The sequence below is a fragment of the Mirounga angustirostris genome, unplaced genomic scaffold, assembly GCF_029215605.1.
Source record: "Mirounga angustirostris isolate CCGP_5_RB_7025 unplaced genomic scaffold, mMirAng1.0.hap1 SCAF_8, whole genome shotgun sequence".
In the NCBI taxonomy this organism is placed as follows: domain Eukaryota; kingdom Metazoa; phylum Chordata; class Mammalia; order Carnivora; family Phocidae; genus Mirounga; species Mirounga angustirostris.
The window spans coordinates 5,209,401-5,221,719 of record NW_026991716.1 but is presented as its reverse complement, the minus strand read 5'-3'; the positions used below and the strand labels follow the sequence as shown (position 1 = coordinate 5,221,719).

At 37.0% G+C, this 12,319-nt stretch overlaps 1 long non-coding RNA gene across 1 annotated transcript in view; it reads right to left on the bottom strand.

Moving 5' to 3' along the window:
- LOC135365476 (uncharacterized) overlaps positions 1-12,319 on the bottom strand; it is a 595,495-nt gene that overhangs the window by 137,298 nt on the left and 445,878 nt on the right. The window contains exon 3 of the long non-coding RNA XR_010413408.1: positions 2,583-2,786. This is a non-coding gene — a long non-coding RNA (uncharacterized LOC135365476). The remainder of the gene's footprint in view (positions 1-2,582; positions 2,787-12,319) is intronic.

Sequence of the window (12,319 nt, the reverse complement as noted above, 5' to 3'; positions counted from 1 at the left end):
ACACAAAAAAGGTATGTGCTATCTTTTCAATGTCAAAAGCACAGTCGTTCTGGGGGTCACTGTTAGTTACTGAACAACCAGTGTGGATTAAACGTGCTTCCATTTTTAAAGTGCGTATTATTTTCTTCTTTGTCCCGTGGAACACACAACACTACAACACACAGGGAGAATCCACTGTTTTGGCCCTGCATGTTCTAAATTTCCCACAAAAGTAGCAAGACATGTTTCTTGAAAGTCTTCTAATACAGACACAAGAGGGTCATTGTGCCATATTTACTTTGCCGTTTATTTAATGCCAGTACCATATTGGTTAGGGTGAAGAAAATGCATATTTGCTTGGCACATGTTGGAAACTGTCATCCAGAGAGGCTGATGATTATTAACACATGTTGTCTCAATAATTAAGAGGTACCCAGGTCATTAAGAACTCATTAATCTTCAAGAATTTTTTATCCCACAGGATCAGGTGAGAAGGTAGAACAGGGAAAAATTATGCTTTGCTTTTTCCATTGGAAATGAAATAAAAGCCATACAATAATGGGACTGGAATGTGGATCTCTCTCTCATTTGGCTTATATTTCAACTGCAGAACTACTTATTACTTTAGAGTATGTTCTTTCATTTTGTTTAAAAAGATGTTTCTCCTAACAATGGTCCAGATAGAAATGTTTCTGTTAAATATGCATTGGAGTTGGCAAAAGTTGGTAATTTTTCCACCTTAGCTTCAGCTGTACTTGAATAATAAAAACATTCTGTAATCCCATCCACTCCTGTTATTCGCCCAAAGCCTTTCAGCCTCGTATGCCCTTTTGCCTCCTTTCCCATTTTATGGGATGCCTTTCCCTCCACCACTTGCTTTCTTTCCCCATCTCCAAATTCTCCTCCAAGATGCAAGGCCATTATATTGCTTGAAAGAATCAAATCTTCTTTCCTGGAGTGTCGCACAACTGGAAGCCAAAGGTTTCTTAGCATCAAGAACAAAGACTTTTATTTTGTAAAATCCTTCGTCCTGAGTGATCCTCCTTCTTCCTGAGTTGAGAATGTCAGCATTTTGCTGAAGGCTCAAAGCCACTTAAGCCAGGCAGTGCAGTAGAAAGAAAAACTCACAATATTTTCCTGTAGACTGTTTTTAATGAAATAATGGTCTTGGGAGATGTGAGCTTGACAGCTCAAGAGACAGAGATATTCTGATTAGCCAAAGGGTGAGCAAAGCCTGGGTCAGCAGCAAGGCACCAGCCTGACTTCTGGCTTGGGGCAGATCGGCCGAGGAAAATACAGTCTGTCTCATCACCGTCTGCAGAGCCCAGGCCGAATAGCCCCGACGAGGACCAGCTGTGAGGGCCGGCCTCTTGATGGAGAGATGCTTCAACTCAAAGCTGAACCGACTCCCCAGCCCGCTGCCACAAAGGGCCATCAGGCCAAAAATCTCTAGGCGCCCACCTCCCTAATCAAGCCCCAGTCAAAGATCCACCCAGCAGCACATTACTTACTTCTTTGTCATCTCTTTTGCTCAACATCAATAATGAAACCGCCAATCAGGTTGGCCCAGTGTGCTATTTTGATCAAGCAAAAAAGGGGAAAACTTCTCATCCTCTTATATCTCATAGTTCAAATGTGTTTCTTTGAAGGAGACAGTTTTCTCTAATAAACAGACATGATGTTACAAAGATTATTAAGAAATCAAGTCCCAGTGGTTTCTTAGTTCACACACTGGACCATGGTCTATGGAAAATGATTGATTTTTACAGAAAATGTATAAAGACCCCTGTTCTCACACCTCTACCTCTGAACTTCCGTGGAATGTCACTGAGATGTCAAACACAGATCATCAGTCCACTGGAGTGTGGATCATACCACCCGCAAATCCATACAGAGCAGCAGTCATCACCCTTCAAAACAATATCAAGTTTGGCGTCACCATTATTTCCTTAGAGTGAAAAGTGTTGGTTTAACGTTCAAGAGCCAACAAGCCTCCCTCACGTGGAGGAAACTCTGAGGCTGTGTCAGGATAGCTAGCAATAACTTCAGCGTACATGAAAGCGATTACAAGCCACAGGAATATATCCCAATAAATCCACCATAAATGTATTTCTAAATTAACTCCTCCTTAGCTAGCTTACCCTGGAAATGTTCACGGCCACCCCAATACCAGCCAACGTGGGGGGTAACGGGATGGAAGGGGATTCAGAATGGAATATCATACTTTTTTCGAATTTTATATGAATATGTGACTGTGTTAAGGCCCCTTTTAAGGCCATGGAAGGGCCCGAGGTGTAAGAGAAGGACCTGAAGTTTAAGTATCTTGATTTTATAGCAGATTTGTTTCTTATTTTATGAGATATTTGGAAGTTCTCTACCAAGGTCATTCCAGGAATTTTAATCTAAATGTGACAGATCTGCTGACGTTTCTAGTATGCCAAGCAGTCTTGTTGATAAGTGCTTGGTTCTCATCTCAAAGATTGAACTTTGTGGAGATGCTGATGCCAACGCTCCAAAGAGAATGGATTTCTCCGGCCAATTCTGATCCTACCGGGGAACTTGGAAAGCATGTATCTTTACCATGTGGACAGAGCCAAACTGACCTGTAACCATCACCAGTAGGTGGATCTTCCGGGGCATCTTGTGGGAAAGTCCTGGGAGAGGGAGAGGGGAGGTGTTGCTTGCCAATGGAGAAGGTAGCAGTAGGCAGAAGTTCCTGAAGCTGGACTGGCATCCGGGAGGTCTGAGGGCCTGTGAGTGAGTTGTCCATGTCTGAGCAGCACAACAGAGCACGGAATCAGGTGCATCTGTTAGGAGAACAAAGAATTGGAAGCACAGAATGAGAACCAGGAAACAAATGTGACCTTTGGTCCCCAACAAGTTTCTTCCCAAGACACGTAGGTAGGACCTGTGAAAAGAACTAGAATTACAAATGCATGAATTCAGTTTTACTCCAAGTCCTGTCACTGGCTCCCTGTTCAAGTCCCTCATGTGTGCATCTCTGCCCTGCGGGGTCCAGACAGCATCCCGTTTCCACAGCTTCATCGGACAAGGGTTCTGCCTTTTCTCTGTGAATTCATTCATTGGTCAGTATGGGTGTATTGAAATGCTTGTTACACCAGGCTATGCTCTAGTTACAGAATCCCTAACACTTGGAGTTTATAATCTAGCGGAAAGGCATAGAAATATGAATACACTAAATGTGCTGTGATGAAAATAACACCAAGGGCGTAAAGCACATCCCCAGTGGGGGAGTCACTTTCTCTAGGGTGACGATCAGGAACGATGCCTGTGAGGAGGTGTCACATAAGCGAAGTCCAGAGGAATGAGAGGGGGAGCCACGCAATGGTAGATCTAGGGGGAGAGTGTGTCAGACAGCAGAAACAATAAATGCAAAACCTGTGGCCCTTGGCATGTCCAGGGACAAAAAGAAGACTTAACTACATGGTGAATGATGTGCGAAGTGACAAGAGAAAAGTATAGAGAAGGAGGCATGGCATCAAATTACCTAGAACTTTAGAGACCAAGTTAAGAAAGAAGTACTTTGTCTTAATTGTCTAATTAAGATAATGTCTTAAACAGGAAAGTGATGGAAACCTATTTATTCTGCAAAATGATTGCTCTAATTTCTGCATGAAAAACCTCAACATCCCTGTCTCTAGTTCCACGTCTTGGTGTTTCCCCTTGGTTTCTGTTATGATCCTTCTAGATAACCTCCTTTGTCACCTCCTGATGAGCCCACTCAGTCTGTGGAGTGTGGTTCTCTCTGGTTTGGATTCTTTCCTATTGCCAACCAGGCTCGGTTTTGATACTACAGAGAAATTCCTGGATGGCCAGAGAATAAGTAGATGAAGAGGAACCCAACAGGATACAGTGCTGGCTGGTATCTGTTGAGAATTTTAGCAAACCCAAATTTGGGGGGGAAAGCAATAATTTATTTTTCAGACTTCCAGACAAATGTGACATACCCAGAAATTCTTATCTAATGCTAGAATATGTGTGTGGGGGGGGGCGGGATGAGGTGTCAATGGCTGTCATTTATACATTTTCTATTAAAAAAATCAAAATGTGGGGCGCCTGGGTGGCTCAGTCAGTTAAGCATCTGTTCCTTGATTTCAGCTCAGGTCATGATCTCAGGGTCATGAGATGGAGCACTGAGTCAGGGTCCATGCTCAGCTTGGAGTCTGTTTGTCCTTCTCCCTCTACTCCTCCCCCTGCTCTCTCTTTCTCTCGCTCTCAAATAAATAAATAAATTAAATCTTTAAAAAAATCAAAATGTAACAAAGTCCACAACTATAATGTTCATGATTTAATATTCTTCTGTTCAAAGGTTGTCTTACAATCTTGCAATAGCACATAGCTAGGGTACCTAGGTGGATCAGTTGGTTAAGCATCTGCCTTCAGCTCAGGTCATGATCCCAGCATCCTGGGATCAAGTTCCACATTGGGCTCCCTGCTCCTCAGGGAGTCTGCTTCTCCCTCTGCTCCCCCTCCCACTTGTTCTCTCTCTCTCAAATAAATAAATAAAATCTTTGAAAAAAAATAGCACATAGCTATAATTATGAGCATCAATGTCAACTAAAATAAGGCTGGGTTCATGGAACTACAATAGTTGCAGAGTTTCGTGTCTCAGAGATAGAACCAACAATGAATCCAAACAACTCCTAGATGTTTGTGTCAATAAACTGAACTTTTCCAAAATTCTTCTGGAATTCATAGGCTATCAAAAGCTCTACAGATAACTGCAAGGGAGAGAAAATGAAATTCTTTAATCTGCACATTTCATAGGGAATAAAATATGTTCTGAAACTTTCAAATACCTAGATTTTTGGGGTGATCCTGGTGGGCATGATTTAGCCTTAATAAGTTGCAAACTTAATAATACAAAAGGAAATATCACACTGCATATATATTAACAAGATGTAAAATTTGTTCAAGGTTGGAATACTAAGGTCCAGCAAACAAAAACCCGAAGGCAGATTAGAGGTGAAGGCTAAAAAGGCAAAAAAAAGCAGCCTCCCTAAGGCTAAAGTGGAGTATTGTGTTGAACAAGATGTATAAAGAATTGATGTTTTATACTCTCTGTACAGCAAGTTAATCCTATCAGGAGTAAGTATTGATTCACATTTCACATCTAACTTTCTTAGCTTCTGTCAAATTTAATGAATGTTGATGCAGGTATTGATTTCTCTGGCAAAAGGAAATTAACAGGACATTGTCCAATTTTGACCTTTACTTAATGAGCCATGTATATATCAAAAGCTTTTTAGAACATGTTGTTGATCAGCTACAGAGCTTCAAAAGCAGTCTTATGTACCCCCCCAAAATTTTAAGATTTTTAATGATCTCCAAACTCATAATTACAATAGAGACAGGCCTCAACAGATATTCAAAAGAGGGCATTCCCCTTGCTACAGTCCAGGCAATGAGAAATCTTCAGTGGCTTGAAGAATGTGGAAAATGGGGTATGTCTACTTATAATTCAAATACCGTCTTTTACAAGGCCCTGAGGGGAGTTTATTTAATAGCAATCCTGAATAAAACCTCTGGCTATGTACCTTTATGTTTAAATATAAGTCCCAGCACATGTTTGTTTAAATCACTACTACTGAAAAAAGCTTGACTTTAGTTTTGATTTCCTTTTGGGCAAAAATTTAGTTCCAGAGCCTTGAAAAGAAATCACATGCATTACAGTTGATCTGCTACTTTTAGTTATTTCATTTCTTTTTTCTGTAACGTGTACATTATCTAGATGATCCTAAGGCATGGAAATAATCAAATAAATAGCCAGAGCCTCTGAGTAAATGCCCTTATAATCCAAAGTAGGTGTAGACTAAAGAGTTGGGATCACATTTTCTATTGAATGCCATATCTTGCTAATATAAACTACAGGAATCTTCTATATTTTGCAGTATATTGTAGCATTGTAGTTTTTTTATATCAAATTACCCAAAGCAATAGCTATTACTAAGTCTTGAATATAGTTTGTTACATAAATATGTATGATAGGTGGCATTTGTTATAACCCGATTCTGATAGCCCAAAGTGCAAATTATTGGTATAAGACCATAAGCCAGTCCATAATTTTGGATGAATTAAATTTGGTGGAATAAATTTTGAAGCTCTTTGCAACTGTCTGCTTCACATCTCTCCTTGTTTAAATTATGGATTTCTAAAGCTCAACAGGTCCAAGGGAAAATGGGATTAAAAGGCATTATGAAACTGGCCAAAGAAAAGAGAACTATAAAGTGATAGGATAGGGACCAGATCCAAGAGAACTGGTCAAACATAGTGCAAGGGAACGTCAAGAATCTTATAAAGGGAGGGAGGTCATTATCTGCTTGGCAGAAATGTTCAAATAAGTTCCTTGACAACTGAACAACACTGGTTTCTTCAAAATATATGAAAATAAAAAACATTCAAATTGTAAATGGTTCTCAGATGTATGTCACTTGAAATACTGCGTGCCTCTAAATTAAAGTGTGCATTAACATGACCTTTCCTTAAATAAATCCATTTGCTTACTGTATATATTATTTTGAATCACAAGCTGCAGTAGAAAGTGGCCTAATGAACCTTCTAAAATATTTCTCATTATAGTGTAATTCCAATTACACCAAGGAAAATATTTTGGAGGAAGTTGTAATTTTATTAGGTTCTCTCAAGTATTTTTTCTGAATTTTTTTGGATCAAGGCCAATTATGACTTTTTTAAAATCTGATTTTCAGCCTATAAATAAATAATAAATAAATAAATGAATAATAAATGTATACACAACTGAAAACAGAATGGAGGAAATGGGAATCTTTTGCAAATTCATGTATCAAGTATATTCTTAAAATTTTATAAGAATATTCTTTTAAATAAAAGATTTATAATCAAGACATTGACCTCATTTCAGGGTCAAACCCCATCTCTGCCCTCTTTCTTACATCCTGTACTTACTGTATTTAGTTGTATAAAATAGTTGAGGAGAGTAATTCTTGACTAAGAAATTCCAGTCTGTATCTTGAATAGTATTAGATTGCATTACATTTCCTAAAAAGTGGGTTAAAACTATTTTATGTAGTTAAGAGATATTAAGCAGTAGAAACAAATTATCAAATGGAGTTTGGGAACTTTAGAAGTTTTTCCTTAGAAATCTTAAAAATAGGTTAGGAAGTCACATGGGATGGTAGAACTGTGGTCTCTCTTGAAGCAGGGAATGGGCCCTATGACTACTTGAGATTCTTTCCAGTTCAGTGAGTCTATAATTTTATTTCTTAAATGCACTAGCAATGTGTAAAGACCCTTTAAGAGCTATGGGATTGGGAATGGTCTTATTTTTATACAAATGATACATTGTAGTCACGTGATGCTCTTTCCTCTAAGGAGCCTGGAGAGCTTTCTTGACATTTTCTAATTAACTTTCCTTGCATTTCTCAGACGCATGAATAAGGCACATGTTATTATCCGCATTGTAGGCACAGCAAAGTTGAGTGCCTGGGGATAAAAAAAAAATGAGTGAACCCATACTTATAAAGCTTGAATACTTGAATTAACAAAAGACTTGCTTTGCTTTCAATAAGGCAGAGTTTACAGAGGAGGTAGCTTCACAAAATCCTCGGTCTTTGAGAGGAAAAGTGAATAAACTTTTTTGGGCATAACTGTGTAGAATCGTGTCCATGGTACCAGCTCACTATATGTAGCAAAACGATGGAAGGGCAATTGTGAACACAGCTTTTAGGGGAAAAAAAACAATCAAAACCAATGGATGGTCCAAGTCATGTATGGTATGAATTCCATTTACCTCAACTAGTTATTTTGTTGGCTGTAAAGTTGTCATTTTTAAAGTCCCATCAAAATGTAGTAAGGGAAAGTGAAAGTATGCAAAAGACATAAAGGACAACATAAGGCCAAATTCTGGTGAACAGGGTCTATTTTTGTTTGGATGTGCCACACACTGTAACTCGAATGATGTGCGTCATCCTCATGTAGATGTAGAAATTGAGGTTCAAATAGATAATCCCATGAAACTCATGAGTATTTGTAGACAGAGAAGGTTTTTGCCCAGTTTTCATTCTGTCTTCCAAATCAAACATGAAACTTTCAAAGTTTGGAGATTTTAGGGGCAAGGGGCATGCAGTCAGAGCACGTAGTCACTAAGAAATATGTGTGTTTTTAGTTATATCCTATCCTCCTCTTTAAAATTGGAGGTAAAAGTGACACACACACAAAAAATAAGACGAACAGGAAAGTCTCCTACCTTTTCACTTAATTTTTTGGCCACTGTTTACATTTATTTTTCTTAAAGAAATGAAACAAAATTGTGATTGAGGAGGAAGTATATAATGAGGAGCTAAGAATTATTTGGGCTTAAATCCAGTGATATCACAAATCTTCTATCTAAAGCCTCAAGGGCTTTTGTATTTGTGGTGGTGAGAGGGGAGATACAGAGAGAGAGAGAGAGAAGAACTGAGATAGAGAAAAAGATAGATAGAGACAGATAGACAAGACAAACAGACATAGCCGTGATGGAAGGAAGTTCCACTTCAAGTATGGAACAATAGCTCCTATAAAACCAATCCTGCTCAAAAGAACAACTACAAATTCTGGAAAAGAATGGAAAGCAACTGCATGAAGATACCAGAGAGTGAACAAAAAGAGACAAAGACTCTCTTTGAGAAGTAACATTTGCAAGAAGAGAATTGTAGTGGATAGAATTATATCTCCCAAAAGATATGTGCAAGTTCAGATTTCTATACTCACAAATGTGACCTTATTTGGAAATAGGGTCTTTGCAGATGCAATCAAGTTCAGATGAGGTCATACTGCATGACTAAGTTGCTTGAATGAAGAGGGATATTTGGACATGAAGACATACAGGGAGGATGGCATGTGATGATGGAGACAGAAATTGGAATGATGTGTCTATACACAGAGTGGCATCAAGGATTGCTGGCAACCACCAGAAGCTAGGAAAAGGCAAAGAGGGATCCTCCCCTAAAGCCTTCAGAGAGAGCAAGGCCCTGCTCACCCTGAATTTTGGACTTCTAGCCTCTAAAACTGTGAAAGAATACATTTATTTTTTAAGCCACCATGTTTAAGGTAATTTTGTATGGCAATACTAGAAAACTAACACAGCAATGATACTGAGTTTCCCATATTACAGATTTTACCCTGAGAGTAGTCCCCAGTATTCAATGAGGACAGCTATAACTTCAGTAGAAAAACCTCAACATTACTGGGTTGATAAATCAGAACAGAATTTGGGGCAACCACAGGCCTTGGAAAGTGGAGTTCCAGAAAAGGAAGAGTCAGAGAAGGGAGCCTTGGATTCTAAATATACAGTCTCCCTAAGTCTCTGTCTGATCCTTGTATGACACATATATGATTCAAATACATGCATTATGCAAACAACAAGCATCCCTGGAAAGACTAAAACAACTGAACTGAAAGGAAAACAGAACAGAATTTTCAGTTTGAGTTAAGCCCACTTAATAGCCTACAAAAACAAACACAGGGCTCTTTAGAGGAACATAACTAGCGCAGAATTTTGTAAGATGTCATTTACAAAGTCCAGGATACAATCCAAAATGACTCAACATAATAAGAAATAGGAAAACAGGGGCACCTGGGTGGCTCAGTTGGTTAAGCTTCTGCGTTTGGCTCAGGTCATGATCCCAGGGTCCTGGGATCCCGTCCTGCATCAGGCTCCCTGCTAAGGAGGGAGTCTGCTTCTCCTTCTCCCTCTGCCCCTCCCCCCCCACTCATGTTCTCTCGCTCTCTCTCTCTCAAATAAAATCTTTAAAAAAAAAATAGGAAAACATATGCTCTTCTATACAGAAAAGACAATGAATAGAGACTGACTCTATTCCCAGATGTTGGAATTAGCACATAAGCAGCTATTATTGTATGCTCAAGATTGTAAAAGAAAATCTGCTCCTGCTGAGGAAATCTCAGCAGAAAAATAGAAACTACTAAAAAAGGATCTAATGAAAACTGTAGAACTGAGAAATATAATATTTAAAATAAAAAATTTGGTGGATGTGATTAACAGCAGAAAAGAGATGACATAGGAAAGATCCTATGAGTTTGAAGACTGTTCAATAGAAATGAAGAATATAAAGAAAAAAAGGCCCAAAATGAGCAACTCCTCAGGAACTTGAGATGACTCAAGAGATCTACCAAGGATGTAATTGGAGTGCTGGAGGAAAGGAGAGAAATGATGGAGCAAAAAAATACATTAGAAGGAATAATGGCTGGAAATTTACCAAATTTAATGAAAGACACAAAAATTACAGATTCAAAAACCTCAGCAAACACCAATCAGAATAATACCAAGAAAATCTCACTTGGCCACATTATGGTCAAACTGCTGTATTTTCATATAAATTTTAAAATAAGTCTGTAAATTTCTATTTTAAAAATTTGCCTTGGTTTTGATTGGGGTTACTTTGAATCTTTATAGAAGACTGAAAAGAAATTAAATTATAACAATTTTGAAACTCTCAGTGCAGGAACAAAGAACACAATTCCATTTATTCAGATTTTCTTTATTTTTCCTCAGCAGTTTTCAGTGTATAGGTCTCCTGTGTGTTTCCTGGAGTTTTCACAGAAAAGATCGTCTGTGTATTTTGTTAAATTTAGTCCTAAATATGTTGTGTTTTTGATATATTTAAATGACTTCATTTTCATTTCAATTTCCAATTGGACATGCTAGCATATAGACATATGATTAACTTTTGTGTACTAAACTGATATCCTGTCACCTAGCTAAAATCACATGCTAGCTCCAGGAAATTTTTTGTAGATTCTTTAGGATTTTTGTAAAATAGAGAATAATAATGCTACAAACAAAATTTTTTATTTCTCCTTTCCAAATTGGGTGCCTCTTATTTCTTTTTCTTGCTCTACAGAACTAGTTAGTATCTCCAATACAGTGTTGAAGGAAAGTGGTGAGAGGAATATACTTGCTTTCTTTCTGATATTAGGGTGAAGATTTCTGTCTTTTACTGTTGAATATAATGTTAGCTCTAGATTTTTCATAAATGCACTTTATAAGGTAAAGAAATTTCCCTTCTATTTCTTGTCTACTGAGAGTTATTACGTTTTAAAGTCACAAATGTATATTGAATTTTTAAAAATACTTTTTTTGGCTCTATTGACAAAAGTTGGGTTTTTTTTTTTTTTCCTTTTTTAGTCTGTGAATAGGATGAATTAAATTGATTGATTTTCACATGTTAAGCTAACTTTACATTTCTGGGATAAATCTTGTTTGGACACAAAAGGTTATTATTTTATATATAGCTGATTATGATTTGATAGCTTTTTGTTAAGGATTTTTTTTAAACTTTCTACTTTTCGATATTAGTCTGTAGCTTTCTTGTAATGTCTTGGTCTCATTTTGTTATCTGGGTAATTTTAGTGTCATAAAATGAATTGGAAAGTTTACTATTATCTTTTATATTCTGGAAAAATTTGTGTAGAATTATAATTCTTTATTCCTTAAATATCATAGAGAATTCAACAGTGAAATTATATAGGCCTAAAATTTTCTTTATGAAAAAGTTAAATCACAAATTCAAGTTTATAAAGTTGATACAGGGCTATTTGAGAAATGTATTTCTTCTTAAGTAAACTCAGTATTTGTCTTTCAATTAATTTGTCTTCCTGTCAGAATTATAGAATTTATTGGCAAAAGATTGTTTATAAAACTCCAGCATCACAGTTTTTATATTTGTATTTTCTGTAATTATTCCTTTCATTCCTGATATTGGATATTTTTGTCTTCTTTTTTTTTTCTTAATTAGTCTCTAAAAAGGCTTTCAACTGTATTTCAACTGATATTTTCCCAGAACCAACATTGTTTGCTTTGATTTTTCTCCATTGTTTTTCTGTATTCCATTTCATTGATTTTTTAGTCTTACCTTTATTACTGCTTTCCTTCTGCTTAATTTGAATTTCACTGCTCTTCCTTTGCTAATTTCTAAAGGTACTACCTTATGTAATTGTTCAAAATCCTTCTCGTTTTCTCAGTTAATCATTTAATCTTAAAATTTTCCCTCTAATCACAGGTTCAGTGACATTCCACAAATTTGAATATGTTTAATTGTCTTTTAGTTCAAAGTATTTTCTATTTTCCATATGTGTGTGTATGTGTGTGTGTGTGTGTGTGTGTGTAGCCTATGGCTTGTTTTGACATCTTTATGGTTTTGCTCTTTAGTTTTATTTCTCTGTGGTCAGAAAACATATTTGTATGATTTCAAACTTTTTAAATTTATTGAATTTAAATGTATTTCCAACAAAATGATACAACTTGGTAAATATTCCACTGTATTAAAAATGAATTTGTATTTAG